Source organism: Ictidomys tridecemlineatus, chromosome 5 (genome assembly GCF_052094955.1).
Source record: "Ictidomys tridecemlineatus isolate mIctTri1 chromosome 5, mIctTri1.hap1, whole genome shotgun sequence".
NCBI lineage: Eukaryota > Metazoa > Chordata > Mammalia > Rodentia > Sciuridae > Ictidomys > Ictidomys tridecemlineatus.
The window spans coordinates 1,404,113-1,428,509 of record NC_135481.1 but is presented as its reverse complement, the minus strand read 5'-3'; the positions used below and the strand labels follow the sequence as shown (position 1 = coordinate 1,428,509).

Below are 24,397 nucleotides of genomic sequence, written 5' to 3'. Positions count from 1 at the left end.
TGAAATGGTCAACAGATGTGATTTACTGTGTGCTGCAAATAACAAAATATCTCTTATTAAAATGAAATAATTTGCCTAAGTTCAGAAATTTACAAGGATTGTTTCAAAGTGTGAATAAAGAAGGAGTTAACAGATAGGAAAGAGAAATTAGAAGGTTCTAAGTATGGATTTAATACAAGGAAAATGTGTTTCTGGATAAGACAGTCTATTAAGTAAATAAGAGGGTTTAAGCAAGTGCTAAAGAAGGTCTGTGTATACAACTATGGTTAAACAACAACTGTTATTTTGCAATATTGTAATATGTTATTTCTTTAAAAGCTAAACTTGATTAATATAAAAACATAAATAATAATTGTGGTACTATTACTCTTCTTTGTATATTAAATGCATTCATATTTTCCAGGTATATGTCATTAAGATAGAAGCTTTAAAAAAGTATATCAAGCTGGTGTTCTCCAAAAGGTTGCATGGTTATTTTAGGCTTATAAAAATAACATATTGGAGATTTATTTGTATCATTTAATGTTCTATAACTGGATCTGTTATTAATAAGATTAATATAAAGTTCTATACACTGGGTACAATTTAAATGTAGTATACTGTATTACCTAGTATTCATGTGACATCAAGCAACAACATCTATAAACTTTATAAAATGATATTTAAAAACAAAGATCAGTTCGATAGTAGAACACTTTACCTAAGATTTATAAATCTTAGCCTTACCTGAGATAAAGCTGTGCTTCCCATCTTACTACATGTAAGAATGACTCCAAAGTAGGCCAAACTTCAGCTAAATCCCAATACTCTTAATTTAGGGTGAAACTGACTTTGCTGGATGTTTATGATCAAGTCTTAAAGTTAAACTGAAATGGCCAAGAAAACCAATATTTGGCTCTGGCCCTCTGAGTCAGTTTGAATCCAGGGAACAGGAACTTCTCTAAAGAGCTTTGCAACTCTGGGCCACATAACCTCCTGATCAGGGAGATTAATGAGACCACTGGAGAATGAAAAGCCAATCAGTGCACTTGCTGTGAAATAGGAGGGTCATTGGAGACAGGAGACATCCCTGATGCTTCCAAGGGAAGCCACATGGTCAAGCAAGACCTGGACCCATCCTGGCGCAAATGGCACTAGCAGAACTAAGAAGCTGCTCTTAAGTTCCCCCACGAGTGACCACTATGGGAACTCGGCTGACTCTTAACAATAGATAGAAACAAAGTCAATTTTGACCACTTGATCTTAAACACCTACCAAAAACAGTTAAGCCAAAACATAGTCATTCCTGGGAGTAATAAAGGACAAGAACAACTAGAAAAGAGGAGACAGCAACTAAGCCAACAGGCTCCATGGGGAATGTTCAGTTAAGTATGGCCCTGGCTCCTCCCCTTCACAGGACCCCTATTAGTCCTCTCTCTGTTTCTCCTAATAGGATCATGTTAAATTGCCTACAGAAGTTCCTGCAAGATTAGATACACAAATTCACTAACAAGCTGGTCAATCAACTACTTCTTTAAGACTACCAGCCCTGATGCCCAAATGGAGACCTAGGACTCATGACCAACTCCTCTGGCTCCAGAGACTCTGTGCCCATCTAAAACTCTCTTTAACCCCCTTTTCCAGTTTTCACAACCCTCTTTCACTTCCTAGGAATGAGAACTACTCTCCAGCACATCCACTCTGCTTATTCTGTCTGCTCTACAGTATCCCCACAAGGAAGCATCAAACCTAAACTCCCCCTGGTACCACCATGTCTCCCACCTTAAAAAGGCACTTGTTCCAAATGTCCAGTCCTGGACTTCCACCATGCCCACCAAACTCAAAATTTCTCACCAACCCTCTTCTTCTTTCACTAATCATTATTCTCTCTCAAGTTTTTATCTCAAACCACAGATACCACTTCTACATCCAAACGACATGACACCAGGATGACACCACCCACTCTGAGTTTATGGGTCAAGACGATTGCCCTTCCACTGGCTGTAATCAGTCTGTCACCCTTAACATTACTGGATTCAACCAAGCCACCTCCAATACTTCCTAGAGTCCCTTCTACAGGACCATTGGCTGATACCAAGAATCTCCTCCATCCAGGAGTGGTTTGATGTCATCGAGGACTTGTGGCTTCAAGGAACTTTTATGGACTTTACCCCTACCACAGTAGTTGTCTGTAGCCACTGAGTGTTATTTCTGGCTGCCCTGGTGTTCTCAGACCTGTTCCCCGAACATTCCTCCACTTCCCCTTCTAGGTCTAACGCTGCCCACCATTAAGCAGGAAGTAGCCAGAGGACTTCCTGTAGCCAGAGGACCGTCCCCCGTGTCACTGAGAAAAACAAAAAGGGAGGAATGTTGGGTGCAGAGCAGGCTGAACTGTGTTGTCTACAGGGCAGGCTGAACAGATGTTGGCTGCAAGATAGCCCACGCACTCAAACCCCCCTCTATCTGGTCCTTTATCACCTGTTTGCCTCAAGTCTGAACATTCAACCCTGCTCAAGGCTGAACACTTAACCCCTCCTTGGGCCAACAAGGCAGCTTGCAGACCCAGAGGCCCCATTAGATTTGGGCTATAAAAACTCCCTCCTGCCAGGCTCCCCTCTCTCTTGCTATCTTTCTTGCTCTCTGTCTCTCTCTTGCTCTTGCTCTCTCCCTCTCTCTTGCTCTTGCTCTCTCCCTCTTCATCTCTCCTCTTTTCTTTCTCTCTCTCTCTCTCTCTCTCTCTCTCTCTCTCTCTCTCCCCCCCCCTTTCCTTCTTTCTTTTCTCTTTGTTACACTGCTGCAATAAAGATCTTTTGGTTGCTCCGAGTGTTGTGGTCACTTTCCTTTCACCCACCATTCATCTATTTCTCCTTTCTACCTTGGTGTGAATTATTCTTTCCTATCATTTACATTTCTTTCTTCCTTCCTCCCTTCCCTCCCTCCCTCCCTCCCCCTCTCTCTCTCTCTCTCTCTCTCTCTCTCTCTCTCTCTCTCTCTCTCTCTTTCTCTTTTTCCCCAATCTTTCTTCCAACTCTTGTTTTAGCTCATACTTAAGATCATAGTTAGTTCACTAAATTCAACAACTTATTTTTTACCTATTTGTGGATTGTACTATAGTTTATACCTACATTTGAAGAATCATAGAAAACAACTGCAAAAAGTTTTTGTTTCTTATAAGGTTGAACAGCATGAGGCATGGCTCTGAAGACATTATAAGTAAATAGATCTCAGTGGCATCTCTGAAAGTGGTGTTAAAACTGGCATCAGCATTGGTCACCCTTTGACTTAAAATATCATTATATGGATATTCACCCATCCCAGGATTCTTAAGGAAAGAATCGAATTAACTCTCCTTTATGGGCTATTTGAGTGTCTTCACTTGGCCTTGGAGCTAAGGAGATTTTGGTTTGGCATTACAAGCTATTTTGCAGCTCCTCACTCTTAATGGATTGTGCAATACATGAGACTTCTGTCTTCGCTTGACTAGGAAGACTGATCTCATAGCTCTGGAGTTTGGCATGACCCACCGGGAACTAGACAGACCTTCTCCTACTTTAATTGGCTAAGAACATTCTGTAGAAAAACTCTGAAGTTCCCCCATATATATAAAGCAAAAACAGGCTCTTGTTCTCTCTTCCCAGTGTAGAAGTTCGGCCCTTAAGGTCAAAGAGCTGTCCTGTGCTGTCCCACTTTATAAAACATTACTTCTGTGTCCTGTGATTTTTTTGTTATATTTCCCAGCCAGCCCACGCCATGCAGGGGAACCCAGCTTCTGTCTCCTGTGCTGGCTGTGGGCAAGAGTCCTTCATTTAAAAGAAGTTAGAAATGTACTGATAGGTAAGTATACATATAAATATGAAAAAGCAAGGGAACAAACCATTCCAAATACCCAACAATGCTTCAACAATAGAACTGACACCATAGTGGAAGGAATGTCAGGGAGGAATTTAGAAAGTTAAGATGTTTCATGAGCTAAAAAGGGAAATAATTGGTGTAACACTATGAAAATCAGTTTAGAGGTTTCTCAGAAAACTTGGAATGGAACCACCATTTGATCCAGGCATCCCACTCCTTGGTTTATACCCAGTGAACTTAAAATCAGCATACTATGTGACACAGCCACATCAATGTTTACAGCAGCTCAATTCACAAAAGCCAAACTATGGAACCAACCCTAGATGCCCTTACACAGATGAATGGATTAAAGAAAATATGGTACACATACACAATGGAATATTACTCAGCCTTAAAAATGAAATTATGGCATTTGCAGATAAATGCATGGAACTAGAGAATATCAAGCTAAGTAAAATAAGCTAATCCCCCCCAAAACAAATGCTTGAACATTTTCTCTGATAAGAAGATGCTGATTCATACGGAGACAGTGGGAAGGGAAGAATGAAGGAAGTGATTCATAGTGGGGCAGGGGGTACGGAAAAATGAAAGAACTTTGGATCGTGCAGAGTGAAGTGAGGGGAGTGGAGGCGCTGTGGGGATTGGAAGGATGATGGAATGAGATACTCATTATTACTCTACATACATGTGTGATTACACTACTGGTGTGACTTAGCACCATGTACAGCCAGAAAAATAAGAAGTTGTGGTCCATTGTGCACCGTGTGTCAAAATGCATTATACTGTCATATATAAGTAATTAGAACAAATTAAAAATATAAAAAAATGGATAGAATTATAAAAGCTGCAAGAGAAAAATGGCTGATCACATTTAGAGGTATACCAATCCAGATTTTAACTTATTTCTCAACCCAGAACCTAAAAGTCAGGAGGGCTTGGAAAAATACATAAAGAGTTCTTAAAGAAATGGTTGCCAGTCAAGAATATATGCCAAATAAAGTTAAGCTTAAGAATTAAAGATGAGGGCTGGGGATGTGGCTCAAGCGGTAGCGCGCTCGCCTGGCATGTGTGCGGCCCGGGTTCGATCCCCAGCACCACATACCAACAAAGATGTTGTGTCCGCCGAGAACTAAAAAAAAAAAAAAACTAAAAAATAAATATAAAAAAAAAGAATTAAAGATGAAATAAAAACGTTTCATGATAAAAAGAAAGCTGAAAGAACTCATAACTATGAAACTGCACTACAAACACACCCAATAAAATATTGGATGAAGAAAAAAATGAAGAATAAAAATGCAAACCAGCACAGGGATAAATTACACTAGAACACTCATTTAAAAGAGAATCAATTGCAATTTAAGCATTAGAAATAAATAAAAATGGCAGGAATTAAAGTCATCTCTCAATAAAAACCCTGAATGTAAACAGTCAAACTCTTCAATAAAAAGACATTGGTTGGCAGATTATAATAAAAAACAAGACCCAACAATATGCTGTCATCAAGAGACCAACTTCACAGGCACAGACATTCACCTGTTGAAGGTGAAGGAATGGGGAAAACAACAACAACAACATCATATTCATATGGGTCTCATAAATAAACAGAGGTTGCTATTCTCATTTCAGATAAAGTAGCCTTTAGGCCAACATTAATCAGAAAAGACAAAGAAAGTCATTTCACCATGCTTAAGGGAAACATACATCAATAAGATTTGATGATCATAAATATGTATGCTCCCAACAATAGAACATCAATGTGCCTCTAACATACCCTTCTCAATATTAAGAATCAAATAGATCAAAATACAATGATATTAGGTGACTGAAACATGCCTTACTCACAGCTGGATAGACCATCTAAACAAAAACCAAGTAAATATTCTACAGAACTAAAAGAGAAAATTAATATTAGGGCCCTATCAAACATTCATAGAATATTTCATCTATCAACAAATGAATTCACTTTCTTCTCAGCAGCACATGAAACACTATATAAAGAGACTATGTATTAAGTCACAAAATATTGCCAAACATAAAAAATAGTGACAATAACTTATATTCTATGAGATCATAATGGGTTGAAATTAGAATATTAAAGATAATAAAAAGAATATTCTATTGTCATGTATAATTAAAAAGAACAAAAAATAGCTAACACTTCAACACTTGCAGATTAAATAATATATCTTTTTATTTTTAGTTGCAGATGGACACAATGCCTTTATTTAATTTATTTATTTGTGGTGCTGAGGATTGAACCCAGTGCCTCACACGTGCTAGGCTAGCACTCTACCACTGAGCTACAACCCCAACCCCTAAATAATACACTTTTGAATGACAAATGGAGAGCAGAAGAAATCAATGGAGAAATAAATTCTTAGAAGTAAATGAGAATAATGATAAACATATCAAAATCTTTGGACCAATATGAAGGAGTGCCTAAGAGGAATGTTCATAGAATTGAGTTCATACATTAAAAAGGATTAAGAAAAACATCAAACAAAAAATCAACATTACATCTCAAGGCTCTAGAAAAGGAATAACAAACCAAAATACAAATCAGTAAGAGATAAGAAGTAATTAAAATCATAGCCAAAATCAATAAAATTGAAATTAAAATTAAAAGCATTACAAAGGATCAATAGAACAAAGAGTTGGGTTTTTGAAAAGACAAAATTGATAAACCCTAGCCAAACTAATCAAAAGAATGAAGGAAAAACTCAGTTTATCAAAATTCTAAATGAAAAAGGCAATATCACCACAGACACTACTAAAATCCACAGAATCATCAGATAATATTTTGAAAATACTACATAATCTAACGTAACTAGAGAATCTTAAAATAATAACAAATTCCTAGTGACGAAGGTTCAGAAAACATATGTTGGAGAAAACAGCCTTTTTTAAACAAATGGGGCTGGGAAAACTGGAAATTAATATGCAGTATAAGGAAATTTAACACCTATTTGTCAGCTGCCACAAAATTCAACTCAAAGTGAATCACCACAGTGAATCTCCATATTATGTGCAACCAAAGTCTGGGAGCCTAACTGGAATAAGATGTAACCTACGTTTGAATAAATATGTCAAAATAATTTACTATCATGTATAGTTAGAAAGAACAAACCAAAAATGGGAACTAAAGACCTAGTAATTAGACCAGACATTCTATACCTTCTAGAAGAAAATGCAGGACCAATATTGTAACATGTCAGCTCAGGAACTGACTTCTTCAGCAAGACTCCTAAAGCACAAGAAGTAATTTTAAAATCAATAAATGGGATGCAAATCAAATTAAAAAGCTTCCTGACAGAAAAGGAAACAATTAAAAGCATGAAAAGTAATGCAACAGAATGACAGAAAATCTTTTCCACCTACTCCTCACATAGGTTATTAATAACCAGAATATATACAGAACTCAATTAACAACAACAAAAAAATATCAACAAATAGGCAAAGGAACTAGACAGACACATCTCAAAAGAAGAAATACAAATGGCCAAAAAAAAAAATCATGTTCAAAATATCTAGCAATTAGGGAAATGCTAATCAGAACCAAACTGAGTTTTTATCTCACTCCAGTAAGAATAGCAATTATCAAGAATACAAGTAAAAATAAATGTTGGCAAGGATACAGGAGAAAAGGTATACTCATACATTGTTGTTGGAACTGTAAATTACTGTAACCACTCCAGAATGCAGTATGGAGTTCCCCAAAAAAGTAGGAATTAGACCACCATAAAACCCAGCTAATTTACTCCACAATATATATCCCAAAGAATTTTAAATCAGTATACTACAATAATGGAGCCACATCAATATTTATAGAAGCACAATTCACTGTAGCCAAGCTATTGAGCCAATCTAAGTGCCCCTCAACAGAAGAACAGATAAAGAAAATGTGGAATACATACACAATGAAGTATTGCTCAGCCATAAAGAAGAAAGACATTATAACATTTGGTGCTAAATGGATGGAACTGGAGGCTATCTTGCCAACTGAGATAAGCTAGTCAAAAAGGCAAAAGTAGAATTTTTCCTTTAATATGCAGAGCTAATCCAATATAATGGGGAGGGTGTGAAAAAAAGAAGAGAAGAAAAATCAATGGACTAGTCAACAGAATGAATGAGGGATGGGATAGGGAAAGATAGTGGAATGAATCTGACACTAACTTTCCTATGTACATTATCATAGTGAATCTCACCATCATGTATATCCATAAGAAATTAATTAAAGAAACAACTATAAGTAAATAACAGAAAGATCAGTAGAGTACAGGAAAGGGAACATGGGGAGGTCCAGGGAAATAGAAGGGAGAGTACTGGGGACCGAATTAAAACAAATAATTATCCATGTTTTTGTATTATGTAAAAATGATATTTTAATTACATAGTCATATGTAATTAAAATATCTATGTAAAAAATGTACAGCTTTAAGAAAAATTTGACACACAAGTGCTTTCTTTCCTTTTTTTAAAATATTTATTTATTTAGTTAGTTTTTTCGGCAGACACAACATCTTTCTTCTTCCCCAATAAATACTTTTTTTTAAAAAGCAAGCACTTGACATACAAACAAAGATGTTATGTTAAGTGCTTTCTTTTTTAAAAAGTATTTACTGGGAAAGAAGAATGATTTTAGAGTCCCTGAACTTTAGGGTGTTTTCCTGAAGCAGGTGCATGTAGGATTGAATTATTGCTAATAAGATGTTTTTTGTTTTCTCCCTACATGATAATTTATTAACTTAACTCAGTGATAGGTATTGGCGTAAGGATTTTTTATACCAATATAAATTTTTTACATTTTTATTTTCCATACATTTAGTTTCAAAGAAATTTTCAGAAAAAGCACAAAAGTTTCCTATACCCTTCAATTCATTCTACTGTCAATATCATGATAATGATGATATTCTGGGATACCTTACCAGATTTACCCCAATTTCTATTATTTATTTATTGCTACTCAAAACTGGCTTGTAGATTATTGCCTCAAAACCAAACATATTATTCTCATTTACCCAGCCTCAGGAATCAAGATAGAGATGTTGGAGAATTCTGAGGACTCAAGTTAAAAACTGGCCTTGGGAAGTATTCAGTCTAGCTTCTGTGACTGTTATTAAGAGTCAGTTCCTGCCTGACTGATATGATTTCACTGGAGAATAATTTCAAGAAATTAAAGAATTAATAGCCATCTTCACTAACTCTTCTTCTAAGAAGGTAAAAAAGAACATTAGGAGGAAAGAATACTTCCCAAGGTATTCTATAAGGCTAGGACCTGACACCACAATGAGAGAAAAATAGGTTGTAAGAAAAGAAAATTACAATTTTCCCCATAAATTCCAAGGCAGCAGTTCTCAAGAAAATACTAGCAACCAAAAAAAGTATCAGCAACATATTTAAAAGTAAAAAAGATTGTACACCATAACCAAGTTGTATTTGCCTCAGGAATTAAATTTTGAATCAATACCCTAAAACAATAATTGAAATAGAATAAATTAATAGAACAAAGGAAAAACCACAAAACCCACTTTGAGAATACAAAATAAGCATTTCACAAAGCCAAAAACACATTCATAGTTGAAACTACGAAAACCACAGACATAAAAAAGAATGTTCTTCCCCTAAAAGGGCAACCATGTAAAAAATAACAATTTGTGGTATCAGGAGACTCTCAGTGATTTTCTCAAGAAGAAAGAAAATGATACTCTTTGAGTCATAATTTGTGTCACTGTAACCTGAAGACTCCTATCTCTCTCCTATCCTCTTCTTTTACCTCCTAACTTCTTTATTTTTTATCTCATCTTTCAATTGAAGTGAGTGCACTATCATTATGCTTAACCTTTTCAATCTATCCTATATTATTTTTCATCCACTTTTCTCCTTGGGTAATAGAATTTAATTATTTTTTAAACATTATTACTAATTAGTAATTAGTAATAATGTTTAAAAATATATTGATACATGATTCATTCATAACCTACCACTGTTACTAGTGATTACTTTCTCTTCTCAAAGAAGTACTGAGAGTTGAAATGAATACTATTGAGTATGCTGATTAGACATGTGGAAGCTAAGGGATATCCCAAGCCCAAGGTTTATTATAAACACCGAACTACTTACTAAAGGATTCTAAAATAGCAGAGGAAGAGAAAGACATCCCAATAGACGTAAAAACAGAGGACCTTTAAAAATATGATGAGCTGGGCATGGTGGTGCATGCCTATAATCCCAGCAGCTCAGGAGGCTTAGGCAATAGGCTCAAAAGTTTGAGACCAGACTGAGCAACTGAGTGAGCCCCTAAGCAACTTAGTAAGATCCTGTATCAAAATAAATTTTTTTTAAAGTTCTGGGGATATGGCTCTGTCACTGAGTGCCCCTGGTTTCAATTTCTGGTACCAAAAAAAAAGGAAAGAACAAAAGAAACAGACTCAAATACATATTACCTTTATGAGACTCACCTCACAGGCAAAGACATACACAAGATGTAAGTTGAAGGAAAGCAAGCAGGAATAGCTACTCTCACATCCAACAAAGCAGGCTTCAAAATGAAATCAGTTACAAGACACAAACCATATGACTTCACTTTGGTAAAAAGGACACTTAAACAATTTAAGTTAGACAAATAGTAAACATTTATGCTCTAAATGCTGGTGTACCTAACTCCAAAATGCAAACACTTCTCAAAACATAGACTATAATGTAATATACTATATAATACTACTTGGAAATTTAAATACACGTCTTTCACCAATAGAACATCAAGAATAAAAAAAATTTTGTAATGGTCAGACCTAAAAATATTATAAATCAAATGGACCTAAAAGACTATAGACTATTTCATTTAACCATAATCAAATTCATTTCCTATGTAGGTATTATGGAACAGTCTTCAAAACAGATCATATATTAGGTAACAAAGCAAGTCTTAGCAAATATAAATAAATGATATAATTCCATATATATATATATATATATATCAGATAATAAGGGAATAAAAGTTGAAATCAAAAGCAAGATACTACATAAATACAAGGTGTAATGTTTTGGATGTGATATGACCCCCAAAAGCTCCTGTGTGACACAATGAGAGGTATAGAGGAAAAATGATTGGGTTATGAAAGCCTTAACACAATCAGTGAATTAATCCTGATAGGGATTAATTGAGTGGTAATTGATGTAGTAAGGTGTGGCTGGAGGAGGTGGGAATTGTGTTGTGGCTTGGGGGTATATATTTGCATCTGTCAAGTGGAGACCTCTATCTCAGCTTCTGATCATCAAGTAAGGTGGTTCCCTCTACCACACTTTTATGCCATGAAGTTCTGCCTCACTTCGACCCCAAGGAATGGAGCTGGTCTTCTATGGAATAAGACCTCTGAAATTATAAGCCCTCAAATAAAATTTTCTTCTTCTACAATTATTCCGGTCTGGTTGTTTAATCACAACAGTGAAAAAGCAGGCTTAAACAACTGTAATTGAACTGGAGGCCATTTGTATTACATTTTTGGTTGAGATGTTGTCTGCATTTTTCTCGTGTCCTCAAATTTTCTGTGAGGCTGATCCTTTAAAAGTGATGGATTTAGTAATCTGTCAAAAGAAATCCTAGGCAGCTTTTAGTCAAGTTTCTTGTGATATTCAGGAGGAGAAATTGGAGCAGAAACATTTGAAAAACTTGAACTTGAAAGGCAGGAGTAAAACTGGGGCTCAGGAAGTTGCAAATGTTAAAGAAATTACTGCCACTTAGAGAAATGCTAGACTTTGCTCAGAGACTAAGAAAGATGGTTGGAGGGCAACTGAAGAATTGGCAAGATAATATCCATCTCTGACTCAAGAAAAAAAAGGTAAAAATTCTCTTTAGAGCAGTGGAGCATCCAACTTGCACAAGGGAGCCTAGGAAGTTCTTTAAACATGTTCATACATGCAGGAAGTCATGGTTCCTACAGAAATGATGGCAGAACTTGGCACCAACTATGTGGTGCTGGTTCTGCATAAATGCAGGGATGATAGTTTTAGAGGGTCACAGAGGCTTCCACCAAGATTTCAAAGGAAGGCCTGGTAGTCCAGGCAAAGTGCAGGAGGGTCAGAATCCCAGCAGGCAGACCCTGATAAAGTAATGCATGGAGATCTAAGGAGAAACCCAAAGCTGCAGCGGAGACCCCCATGGTTAAGAAATGTCAGTATTGTGGGATGTTCATTGAGAAAAACTGCAGGAATTGAGCAGAGACAAGCCAACAGAGTGTACATGCAGGCATCAGCCAGCAAAGCTACAGGAGTGGAGCAACAGAAGAATTTTGGAGAGAATATCATAATGTCTTGTTTTCCAGGTGCAGACAGAGAACTACAAGGACTTGTTTCCCCAGCTGGATTTCTGACTTGGTTTGGTCCCATTCCTTCTTCATTTGACTGTAACTTTCTATATGCTTACAATGTATGCTTACATATTTCATACTTGTAAATTGCTTTTGATTTTTATAGGAGCTTATGTGAATTTGCTTTGAGTCTCAGAATAAGAATTTGGAGTTGAACTTTTGGGAAATCATGGACCTGAGAATATGGGGACTCATAGAAAAGGATTAAATGTATTTGACATTATGAAATGCGCATGGGCTTTGGGGGCTAGGGGAGAAATGTTATAGTTTAGATATTAGGTAATCCTAAAAAGCTCATGTGTGAGACCAGCAAGAATATTCAGAGGAGAAATGACTGGGTTATGAGAGCCTTAACGCAACCAATTAATTCCCTAATAGGAATTAATTGGGTTTTATCTGAAGATATTATCACATGGGTGGAGATGTTGGTCACTGGGGCATGTCTTTGGAGAATATGTTTTGTATCTGGTGAGTGGGATTTCTCTCTGCTTTCTGATCATGTCCTAAGCCACTTTCCTCCACCACACTCTTCTTACATGATGTTCTGCCTCACTTCAAGCCCAAGGAATGGAGACAGTTATCAATGTATGGAGATCTCTGAAACTATAAGCATTCCAATAAACTTTTCCTCCTCTAAAATTGTTCTTGTCAGTCTGTTAATCACAGCAGCAAAAAATCAGGCTAAATCAATACTGTTGTTAACTGAAATTTTGGTTGTAAAAGAAAAGAAAGACAATAAGCCCTTACCACTCATAGTGTGAAATCTGAAACACATTCTAATTTTGTGGTAATTACTATTGTCACTAAAAAAGTGACCAAATAAATAAATGGGCAAAAGATCTCAAGAATTATTTCTCAAAAGAAAAACTACAAATATCCAAGAAATATATGAAAAAAAAGTTGAACATCCTTGGCAAGCAGAGAAATGCAAATCAAAAGGTACACTGGGGGCTGAGGATGTGGCTCAAGCGGTAGCATGCTCGCCTGGCATGCGTGGGGCCCGGGTTCGATCCTCAGCACCACATACAAACAAAGATGTTGTGTCTGCCGAAAACTAAAAAATAAATATTAAAAAATTCTCTCTCTCTCTCTCTTTAAAAAAAGGTACATTGGCATTTCACCTCACTCCATTTAGAATGTTAATCATCAAGAATACAAATAACAATAATTGCTGGGAGGACAGAAGAGAGTGAGACACTTATACAGAGTCTGTGAGACTTCAAAAATTATATAACCACTTGGGAAAGCCGGATGGATATTCCTCAAGAGTCTATGAACAGTGCTGTTATCAACCCTGATATGCATGTATCACTATAGTATACCAATTTTAGTTTTTTGAGATAAATAATAGGCAGTGGGAAAGCTGGGTTATATAGTTCCAAATTCAAGCCTTCTGAGAATAATCTTGGCCAGATAGTCTAATCATAGTTACAAATCTATGACCCCAAAACAAATGGAATTTTAATGTACTGTAGTTTGGCAACAATATGTCTTTAAGTAGGAGGAAAGCGGTCCACAAATGATTCACTTAATTATTCTATTAGATTATAATTTTATTTATATTGTGAAAGAGAAAAGAAAGACAATAAGCCCTTCCCACTCATAGTGTGAAGTCTGAAACACAATCTAAAGGACCAAAAGCTTGTGAATTGGTTTTTCCCTTTTCGACCTGTCAAGGTACCCTTTCAGTTCAGGGGTCACTTGTGCAGGAGGGCAATTTCTTTAAGGCAATATCCTATAAGGGAAAATATTCAAGGGCAATCTAATGGCTATATATGGTCAAGCCCATTTACTTCTTTGGATATATTCATCTGGAGAAACAACAGCAAGTCCTATTGAGAAGATTCTGTGCTTCTAACTGAGCTTTTGTGCCATATTTTTGTCATTTACCACCCCATATGGGAAGACTTCCATATTATGATGAATATCAGGTGCACAGAGGAAGAAAGAGGATGGTCACTGTAATGGTTAGAGTTTGAAATGTTCCTCAAAAGCTCATGTGTTGAAGGCTTACTCCCACTGTAGCAATATGAAGAGATGAGTGTGAGTTTTTGGGAGGTGAACAGATCATGAGGGCCTGGACCACAATAGCTGAAGACTACTAGAATGACAGGAAATGTACACTGGCGGGGCATGGTTGAAAGAAGATCACTGGAAGTGTGCCCTTAGGACTAGAATTATATCTTGTCTCTTGGTCTTTCCCAGTGGTGTGTATACCCTCTCTCTCCCACCCTTCCTCTCATCCTTCCTCCTTTCTGTCTGATTACTGGCTGTCATTAATTGAGCATCTTTCCTCTGTCACATCTTTCTACCATGATATGCTGCCTCACCTCAGGCTCAGAGCAATGGAGCCAAATGAGATTAGACTAATATCTCCCAAATAATGAGCCAACTAAACCTCCTTCATTAAGGAGGTCTCATCAGCTCTTTGTTACAGCAATGAAAACAAAATTGTTAACGAGAATCAGGGTTGTTCCTGTAATTATACCTGACCATGTGATTCAAAAGACTTCGACACTGGTTTGTGGAATAAGTTTGTATAGGATTAGAGATGCAGGCTAGAGAAGCCTTAAAATGTTGTAAACTAAGCTTAATAGGCATTGCTAATAAAAGCTAGAAGACCAGAATGCAGATATAAATGTGGGCAATAATAACTGAACTTAAAAAATTTCTGTTGGAAAAGACAACTCTACTGGAGTTAGATTGGAGGCCATTCTTATTGTGTTCTGGCAAAGAATTTTGTAGTTTGTCAATGCCCTAAGACTATGTGTGAGGCAGAATTTAAAGGTGATAAAATTAAATTAAAAAACTAATTAAACTAGTGGAGGAAATTTTAGGGCACAACAGCATTTAGACAGTGGCATGAGGATTACTGGTGACTTTTAGCGAGGTTTACTAAGATACTCAGGATCAAAGAGCAGAGAATAAAGATTTGAAAATTTGCAATTGGGCCAGAAAAGGATAATGTTAAAAGTTAGGGATAACGAGGGTGAATAGATTAGCACAATTAAAAAGAGCCCAATATTTTGCAAGGACAAGAGAAAAGATGCCTTGAAGGGCATCTCTGGCCAGTCCCTGATATCCCACCTATCACACACTGGGGGTGTAACACTTGCAAATACTTTGACAGACTTTGCTTTAAGAAGAGAAAAATGGATGAATTGCTCTCATAGGGACACTTAAGAACTTGTTTCCCAGGATTTGTTTCACAATGCTCAGCTTCACTCAGAGGCCACTGCAGTCATGGACCAAAGGGGCCTATCTACTGCTCCTGCTGATGATAGACTTTGGCTTTGTCCATGTGCAGCTATTTTTCAGAAATGTAGGATGCTAGAGTTATGAGGTGTTGGGTTAAACACTAATCAGTGCCTAGGAAAGCTTGTAGTGATATAAAAAGGATTCTAAACAATGTAATATTGAAGAAAGTAGCAAAAGGTTTGCTAGTGACTTCACTTATCTCCAATATTTAGGCAAGTATCATAGCAGAGAAATATAATGGAAGACATACTGGTAATGGTCCAAAAGTTATTAAAGACCCAGCAGAAGCATATTGAGGGGGCTGATGCAGATCTGCTCTCTGCTCCAGAGAGATATTTACATATGACCGTGAAATTGTATGTCCCTGGAGAACTGGTTGAATTGGGGTCCAAGTTCAGGCATAAAACAAAAGAAACCATAATAGCATTGCAACTGTGCCTGTGTGACAATGGACCAGATGGAATAATGCTGATTGGTATACAATTGACTAAAGTGGTTTAAGTAACAGCTCACCCTGCTTCTTGTCAGTGACTACTGTCTACCGCCACAGGTATAAAAATGTGGGGTTACTACTGCTTCAAATATGAGGTCTCCCCAAAAGTTCACAGGTAAAAAAAATATTTCAGAGTGAAATTACTAGTTTATGAGACGTATGACCTCTGATATGGATTAATTTGGCAACAAACTCTAGGCAGATAGGATGTGAGTGCAGGAAGCTGGTCACTGGGGGTAAACCTTGGGAACATTTTGTCCCTGGTGCAAGGAGCTTTCTCTCTCTGCTTCCATATTGCCATGTTCTGAGCTGCTTCCCTCTGACATGCCCTTTAGCCATGGGACTCACCTCGGGACTAAAGCTATGGAGTTAGCTGACCATGCACTGAAAATCTGAAAACATGAGCCAAAATAAACTTTTCCTCTTTTACACTTGTCACAGTAGCAAAATTTAACTAAAACTACTAGCTGGGCTGCTTGTTGCCACTCACAATACCTGAGTAAATTTAGGTGAAATTCCTACATCTAATGATACCCAGGCCTCTGTGGAAAGAGTGAATAGCTATTTATAGAAACAAGACATGAAATATGCTATTTCTGTGCAGCCTTGCCCAGGACTGCATAATACAACTTTTACTGCTGGGATGAAGGACACATTCATTCATGTATTGATACATTCATCCATGTAGACTGTCAAAGGAAGTCTGTTTCGTGTTTGGGCAGTTACAGCCACGAATCAACTGCTAGAGGAGGTCAACAAGTCCACATTGGGGAAACTCATTACCATTTATGTACCCATCATGTACTAACTATGCTAGATCAGAAAGGAAGCTATCACATAATACTGGAAGGAAAGGAAGTTATCACACCATTCTCATGGACTATCCCAATTTAAAGACACACACTTTGTATATACAGTAACACAGGGATGCCACAACATGGTTGAGGAAGGTATTATTTAAGCAGCCATATTTGGTGAATGAGTTTTTGGAAAACCCAGACAGAGTTATGATATGATGTGATATGATGTGATATGATATGATATGATATGATATGATATGATATGATGAAATCATCACACAGGATGAAACAAGATCCACCAAGAGCCATTGATGATTCAGACAGGAAAAAGATCAAAAGGGACTTCTCCTTCCAAACTGTAGATAATCTGAAGCTGATATTTAAGAGAGAAACAGAGTCCACAGAAAATATGCAAAATTCTACCAAAATGATAGGGATCACTGGGATAGGAAGAGTTTTAATTGCCTTTGTATTCTTAGGGAAGGGGAGCATGGGAGGAATAGATGAACTCTAGATAGGGCAGAGGGGTGGGAGGGGAAAGGAGGGGGTAGGGGTTAGCAAAGATGGTGGAATGTGATGGACATCATTATCCAAAGTACATGTATGAAGACACAAATTGGTGTGAACATAATTTAAATACAACCAGATATATGAAAAATTGTGCTGTTATGTGTGTAATAAGAATTGCAATGTATTCTGCTGTCATTTATTTTTTAAAAGTCAATTAAAATACTAAATACTAAGTAATACTATTACTAACTCTCACCACAACTTGAATTTAACTGATTAATCTATAATGAACACTTCTCAGAAAACCAGGCCACGGGAAAAAATTACTCCTTTCACATGACCCTTATCCCAGATGTAGTCCCTAAGCAAACCTAAGTTAAAGGAATCAAGGATAAAATATTTGAAAGTGTTACCTAAAAATTTGAAAGTGTTACCTAACAATCATAGATACAAGGATGGACATTTCTGGATTTGGGATAAATATGAATGCTTTATGCCAATTTCAGGCCCACTGAGTCAAAACTGTTCCACTCTGTTCAGAAAAGAAATCAATCATATGACCAATGGCCAAGTTTCAAATACTTTCTGAGACAAATTTCAGAACAAACTTGCCACCACATTACAATTTTACAAGAAAATGTCTGGTTTGCAACATGCTGGACATGGAGACTGGGAGATGCCGGACACCAAATGGAACTGAATGGTCACATGGCACCAACCTGTGGCTATGGTTTCCCCAAGATGCTTGAAGATGACTATGATGTATCAGTGGGTGAAGGGATAATAAAGATATTAAGTCGACTTGCTAATTATGCAAATCTTTGCCACAAGTGGGTTTTCATCTATATTTTCTGGTATGATCACCTATCATGGATCTCTGATTCCCTAATATCAAAAAGCATTAGACATTCTCATGGGAACCCAAGGGGGAACTTGTACTATCATAAAAGCTACATGTATATCCCTGAAAGCCCAGGAAATGACTTTCTGAATCTATAAAAGCAGTCCAGGAGGAGGCCATGATTGATGATTCAGAACTCAAACTAAATGCATGGTTATCATCTTGACTGGGTGACTACATGATGGCAAAATTTAGTCATGTATCTAATAAGTCTTATATGCACAGGATTATTCTTATCCTATGGGATTTATTTTTGCCGAGGAATAATGTCTTTATTACAAGACCCAATGAAATTACACTAGAATGAAAAAATTAAAAAATAAGTGGAAATTACACAAATTCATTATGATAAAATAACCAATTTTAAATACTATGTTAATCATGAAGAAAATTCTGCTGGGCATGGTGATGCACACCTTTAATCCCAGGGTCTTAGGAAGCTGAGGGCAGAGGATCAAAAGTTCAAAGCCAGTATCAGCACTTCAGGGAAATCATGAGCAACTTAATGAGATTTTGTCTCAAAAAAAAAAAATTAAAAATGAGCTGGGGATTGGCTCAGTGATTAAGAGGTGCTGGGCTCAATCCCTGACACCAAAACAACAACAAAAAACTCTCAAATACTTTGAATTAAATGAATTCAATGACAATTAAATGAAACTTTATCAAAAATTGTGGAATGCAAGAAAAGCAGAGCTTAGAGGAAAATGTATGAAACCGAATGCATGTCTCATAAAATATGAAAGATCTAAAACCAATCATCTGAATTTTTACCTTGGATCCTAGAAAAAGATGAATAAACTAAAATCCAACATATGTAGAGAATGACATAATATTGCAAAGAATATAAAAGAAAGAAAACAATTTTCAAATGACTTAAAACTTAATATTTTGCAGAATATGAATGCATCCAAAATTATCAAAAAAATATATCACTCCCAAAAATCAGTGCAAATAAAATAATATTAATTCAGGGAAATTTCTTTTGCTTACTAAGGTGGTGAACAGTTAACTGTGAATAATCTTCCTAAAAGAAACTTAGGTAAATAGCTAGTGGTACATCCATAATGTAACAAAGTACATGCAATAAAAACTAAATTCAAAACAAATGCTGTCCTCTGAGACACAAGAGAGAATTATGAGGTTTCTGTGAGTATATCACAGAATATGGAAGAGGACATGCAGGCACAGGTGAATACGTATGTGTGTGTAATACTGAAATGTTCCTTCAAGACCTTCTCAGTGATCCATATTACCTATTGCTAGAGCTTACCTGGCATGCCTGATCCTGCTCACCTGACCTTTGTCATTTACCTGTGATCCCTTCTCTTGGGTCACTGGAAAAATTGCTGTACATGCAGATTGGCACTTTTGTACTCTTTGTTTCTTCATTCCAGAGTAACATGGTGGTGAATGTAATAAGCTTTGGAAAAAAATTGGGTTCTATAAGTAACTTAGTAAAAGACAGTTATTCTGCACAAACATAATCAATTTTTAAAAAGATTGCTCAAAACTGATACATGCACATTTAAGGAAATTAATCGCAAGAAATGTTATTATTCATTATTAATTCAGTAATCATTATTCTTAATATTAACTAATTTTCACAGAGTGATGTAGAGTATTGAATAACCAACAGGAAATAACCCCTCCAAATTCACATATAACACAACATCATTTCTAGCTAGAGATCTAGACCTAAATTTTAAAACAATATAATACAGTATTTAGTATGTAATTTAGCAAAATATATGCATGACTTTGGGGTAGTGATCATTATTACACTAAAATTAAGAAGTAACCACATTCAAGAACAATTATCAAACATACTCAGTGTGAGCAAAGACCAGACACAGACTGAAGTAAACTCCTTTTCTTTCTTGTAGGGGTTTTGCTGACATTTAGAAGTACACAATTCAATAGAGTGACAGTTTTCTCTAATTGCAAGATGTTTCATTTGAATCAATTGAAAAATGCATTTTATTCAAAATGAAAGAGTAAAACTTTTTAAACTGACAAATAACTTTTATAACTTTGATTTTTTTTTTTTACAATATTGGGAATTAAGGGCTGGAGAATGGCTCAGTAGTAAAGTAGTTGCCTAGCATGTGTGAGACCCTGAATTCAATCCCTAGCACCTTCAAAACAAAAAACAAAACAAAAACTCAGGGTGCTCTCCCACTGAAATATATTCCAAGTCCTTTTCTATCTTTTTAATATTGAGACAGGGTTTAACTTCCCCAGGTGGCCTTAAACTTGTGATACTCCTCTCTCATTCTCCCAAGTTGCTGAAATTATATACATGCACCATAATGCCCAGGTATCTTAGAACTTTTATCTCAAATTTATTGAAAATAACCCTTTTGAGCTTACGGTAATGTAGATATTTATCTTGAATCACTCCTATGTTTACCTGAGATGGAAAAAAACACACATATTGATCATATTATTATACATTATATTAATAAAGGTATTATAATATCCTTTCATTGAGATAAAACTCTCCTGAATCACATTTTAACTCATCTTACCAATGATGTTGCCCATCTTATCATTCTTTCTGTTAATCAGAATCACTGGTGATTGGGCATTTCTTGAGAGGCTTGTTTCTTTCCAATCTATAGAAACCACTTCTGCAAGGTATGATGTTACAGTATAATCAGAAGTTGACAAGGTGTGTGTGTGTGTGTGTGTGTGTGTGTGTGTGTGCATGTGTGTGCGTGTGTGCGTGTGTGCGTGTGTGCATGTGTGTGTGTGTGTGTGTGTAGCAATTAGATAAAGATGATTTATAATTTATTTTTTTAAAAAATAAGTTTCAGCCCAAATTCATGTGTGTGCACAAAGCACAATCACAACATGTGAGACATGCATTCTAGCCAACAGTGTTTCTATATTGTCGATTTCAAGATATCTATATTGGAAATATCTATATTAGAAAGAATTTGACATGTACCTGGTAGGATTGATGGAATACTTCACTTTCTCTGTGACTGACCATTTCTCATGATTCTAGGCTTTATGATGTCTCATCTGCCATATTATCAATTACTGAGAAAATATTCTAAAATATAATTTCATGTAAGTTGACCAACTCCATTTACCTTTCATCTGGAAATAAAGACAGAGTTATTAGTGAATTACTAGAATTTCCTATTTAAATATAGTCAATGCTAATAATATTGTTTTTTCATCCATTTTGAATACATATATAACTTGTTCATATCAGAAATTTAGTTTAGTCATCCATGAAACAGATTATAGTTGTCTTCCTCCTCCACTAAGGAGCTTGGAGAAAAAAATGAACTACAAACTATTTCACATAAGAATAAAACAAATTTCTAGTATAAGCTTATAGTAATATAGATATTTATCTTATATCACTCTATACAACCACCTCATGGTGACCACTTCCTGGGGACATGTTAGATGTTGTACTTTACTGGTTTGCTGGCTCCCATTCCCCACATGGATGATGAGAGATCCCAACGACCCCTTCTCATACACAGGGTGACTCCACATAAAATGTGCTTGCTTCCTGGAAATCACCAATTAAGACTCTCCCTGAGAAACCTGCTCAGGAAATATCCTGTGCCATATGAAGGTTATAGCTCACTGGTGTCTTCTGTTTCTCTCTTTTCTCACTGCTCCTCTGTTTTGGGGGTAATATCTCACTTCTTGACATCTCACAGACTTTGTGGGACATGCTGTCTGTCCACTTCTCACTGAGATCTAGCAATGAATTATCTGTGTTGCCCCCTCTGTACTTCATGTTACCGACACCCTTAAAGTAACTGCTTTTCCAGGTAAGGCTCTCCTAGATAGTGTCTATTTTGGTTAGGAATAAAGTGAATATTGATTATACCAAAGCCAAAAGCATATCTCTTATATAAATAAGATTCCTCTGTGAATGAACCTTGACATGGGTGAGACATTGTGGCATAAGGTCATCCAGCAGAATAAAGAAGCACACCATCATATGGATTAGCTTTTATATCACTGTGACCAAAAGATGTGTCAAGAAAAATTAAAAGAAGAAAGGTTTGTTTTGGCTAATGGCTTCAGAGGTTTAGTCTACAAATGGCTAACTCCATAGTTTGGGGCCCATGGTGAGGCAGAACATCAGGGTGAAAATGTGTGGCAGAAGAAAGCAGCCAGGACATCAGGACATGGAACAAGGAAGAAGAGAGAACAGGAGAGGGAGGGCAGAAGGTGGAGGGAGAGGGGAGAGAAACAAACAGAAAGTGCTCCCCTAACCTTGGATAAAAGGTGATGTCCCCCTCATCTAGCTCCTCCAGCCATACCCTACATTCCTACAGTTACCATTCAGTTAATCCATCAGTAGATAGATATACTGATTAATGCTCCCATAACTTGATCATTGTAGACCTCTTCTCCTCCACTAAGGAGCTTGGGAGGAAGAAATGAACTACAAACTATTTCATGTATGAATAAAACAAATTTCCAGTGTAAGCTTATAGTAATGTAGAATATGAAAAATACTTCAGAACATTAGGGCACTGACTTACACATGAGGTTTTAGGGGACACCTCATATCTAAACTGCAACAACCATGAAAGACCCATTGTAAACACATAGGACCAAACTCAGACTAATCCAATCAGGCTAGGGTAGAGTTTATGGCCACTAGTGAGGAAACTAAAAAGCAAATTATAAATAAAAATATCTCAACATTATTTAATGCAAATCTAACAAACTATGGTTCAAAAAATCATCCAGACGAAATATAGAATTGACAAATTTAATTATAACAGGGTTTTATAAAGGGCTTGAAGGCAAGTGTTGTCTTTTGAATTCTTGAGAAATAAAATCTGATTGAAAAATATATTTTCTAATTGTGAAACTATTTATGCTCCCTGTTATTACTGACATTCATCTGAGCTTCTCATTTCCAGAAGTAAAAAATTGCACTCTTAAGAAACAACAACAACCACAAAAAAAAAACAAGAAAAAAAATAAAACATTCCAGTGGGAATATCAGTGGGAAACTACAAGTACATTCCCTGGCAATAACAAGAAATAGAGCATTCTGAGAGTTGGGAAGATGGTAGAATTGAGCTAGCCAGCAAGTACTGAACTACTCCCAACATAGAAAGGAGACAGCAAAGAAAAACCAGAATTGGCACATGTATGACAAAGTAAATGCTCCAAGACTCTAAAGTTGAAAACCTGGAGAGAGTGGAAGAAGATGAGGAGTAGAAAGCAAACTCAGAGTTTTTTTTTTAACACCAAACCAAAACCTGGGGTTGAGAAGAGTGGCAGGGAGAACAGAAGGAGAAAGAGAGAAAGGGGGAAGCAGAATATCTCTTAAGATCACCCACTAAAAAAGAGTTGAAAAGACAGAATTTAAACCATGATGCTAACAGAATGGTCCTTAAAACAGCGCAAACAGCCTATATCCAAATTGTGAAAAGAAAAGAGAGCCAGAGGTCTGCAGCCATCTAGTGGAGTCCTCAGCAGACTATTGACCTGCTGCATCACATATAGCCAACATTCATCTTTTCAGGCCCAGACACCTGCCAATTAAACCTGAGAAAACTCCCCGGTTGTGGGACTTCTTAAGAATCTAGTCAGAAAGAACTTCCAGAAGGACCACTACTACCCCCAAATCACCGAAACCCCCTCTCCTTTACCCTCACCACAAACAAAAAGAATAAATGGGCTGCTGGGGACATGTGCTAGGAAGTGCACCTAGCCCTGCTCTGCAATAAGACAAGGACAGAAAGCCCTGTGCAGTGTCTGCTTGCTCCATGATTAAAGCAAGTTGCTAAGCAACTCAGTGAGACCCTGTCTCAAAACAAAAAAAGCAAGCCAAGCCTTGGGATGTGGTTCAGTGGACAAGTCCCCTGAGTTCAATCCCCAGTACCACCTACCCCCAAAAAAGAATGTTCTTCCCCTAAACGATCAATCATGTAAAAAATAGCATTATGTGATATCATGAAAGTCTCTGTCATTTTCTCAAGATTAGAAACACAAGATATTGTTTTAGTCAGAATTTTGTGTCACTTGCAACTAAAAAACTCCTTTGTATCCCCACACTTTTTCCTTCCTACTTTATTTTTATCTCATCTTCCCATTGAAATTAGTGCACTATCACTTATGCTTAATCTTTATAATCTATTCTATATTATTTCATACTCACATTTCTCCTTAGCCAATAGAATTGTAGAGACCATTAGTAATAATGTTTACAAAATGTTGATGTATGGTTTGCTCTGAAACT

At 36.6% G+C, this 24,397-nt stretch overlaps 1 protein-coding gene across 6 annotated transcripts in view; it reads right to left on the bottom strand.

Annotated features, from left to right (window-relative positions):
- Positions 1-24,397, bottom strand: part of LOC110597028 (uncharacterized) — a 251,601-nt gene that overhangs the window by 211,409 nt on the left and 15,795 nt on the right. For all 6 annotated transcript variants that reach the window (XR_013438620.1, XR_013438622.1, XR_013438621.1 and 3 more), the window contains exons 7-10: positions 21,110-21,264; positions 20,688-20,789; positions 20,530-20,569; positions 19,471-19,579 (exon numbers count right to left, since the gene is read on the bottom strand). The gene's annotated coding sequence lies outside the window, so the exon portion shown is untranslated. The remainder of the gene's footprint in view (positions 1-19,470; positions 19,580-20,529; positions 20,570-20,687; positions 20,790-21,109; positions 21,265-24,397) is intronic.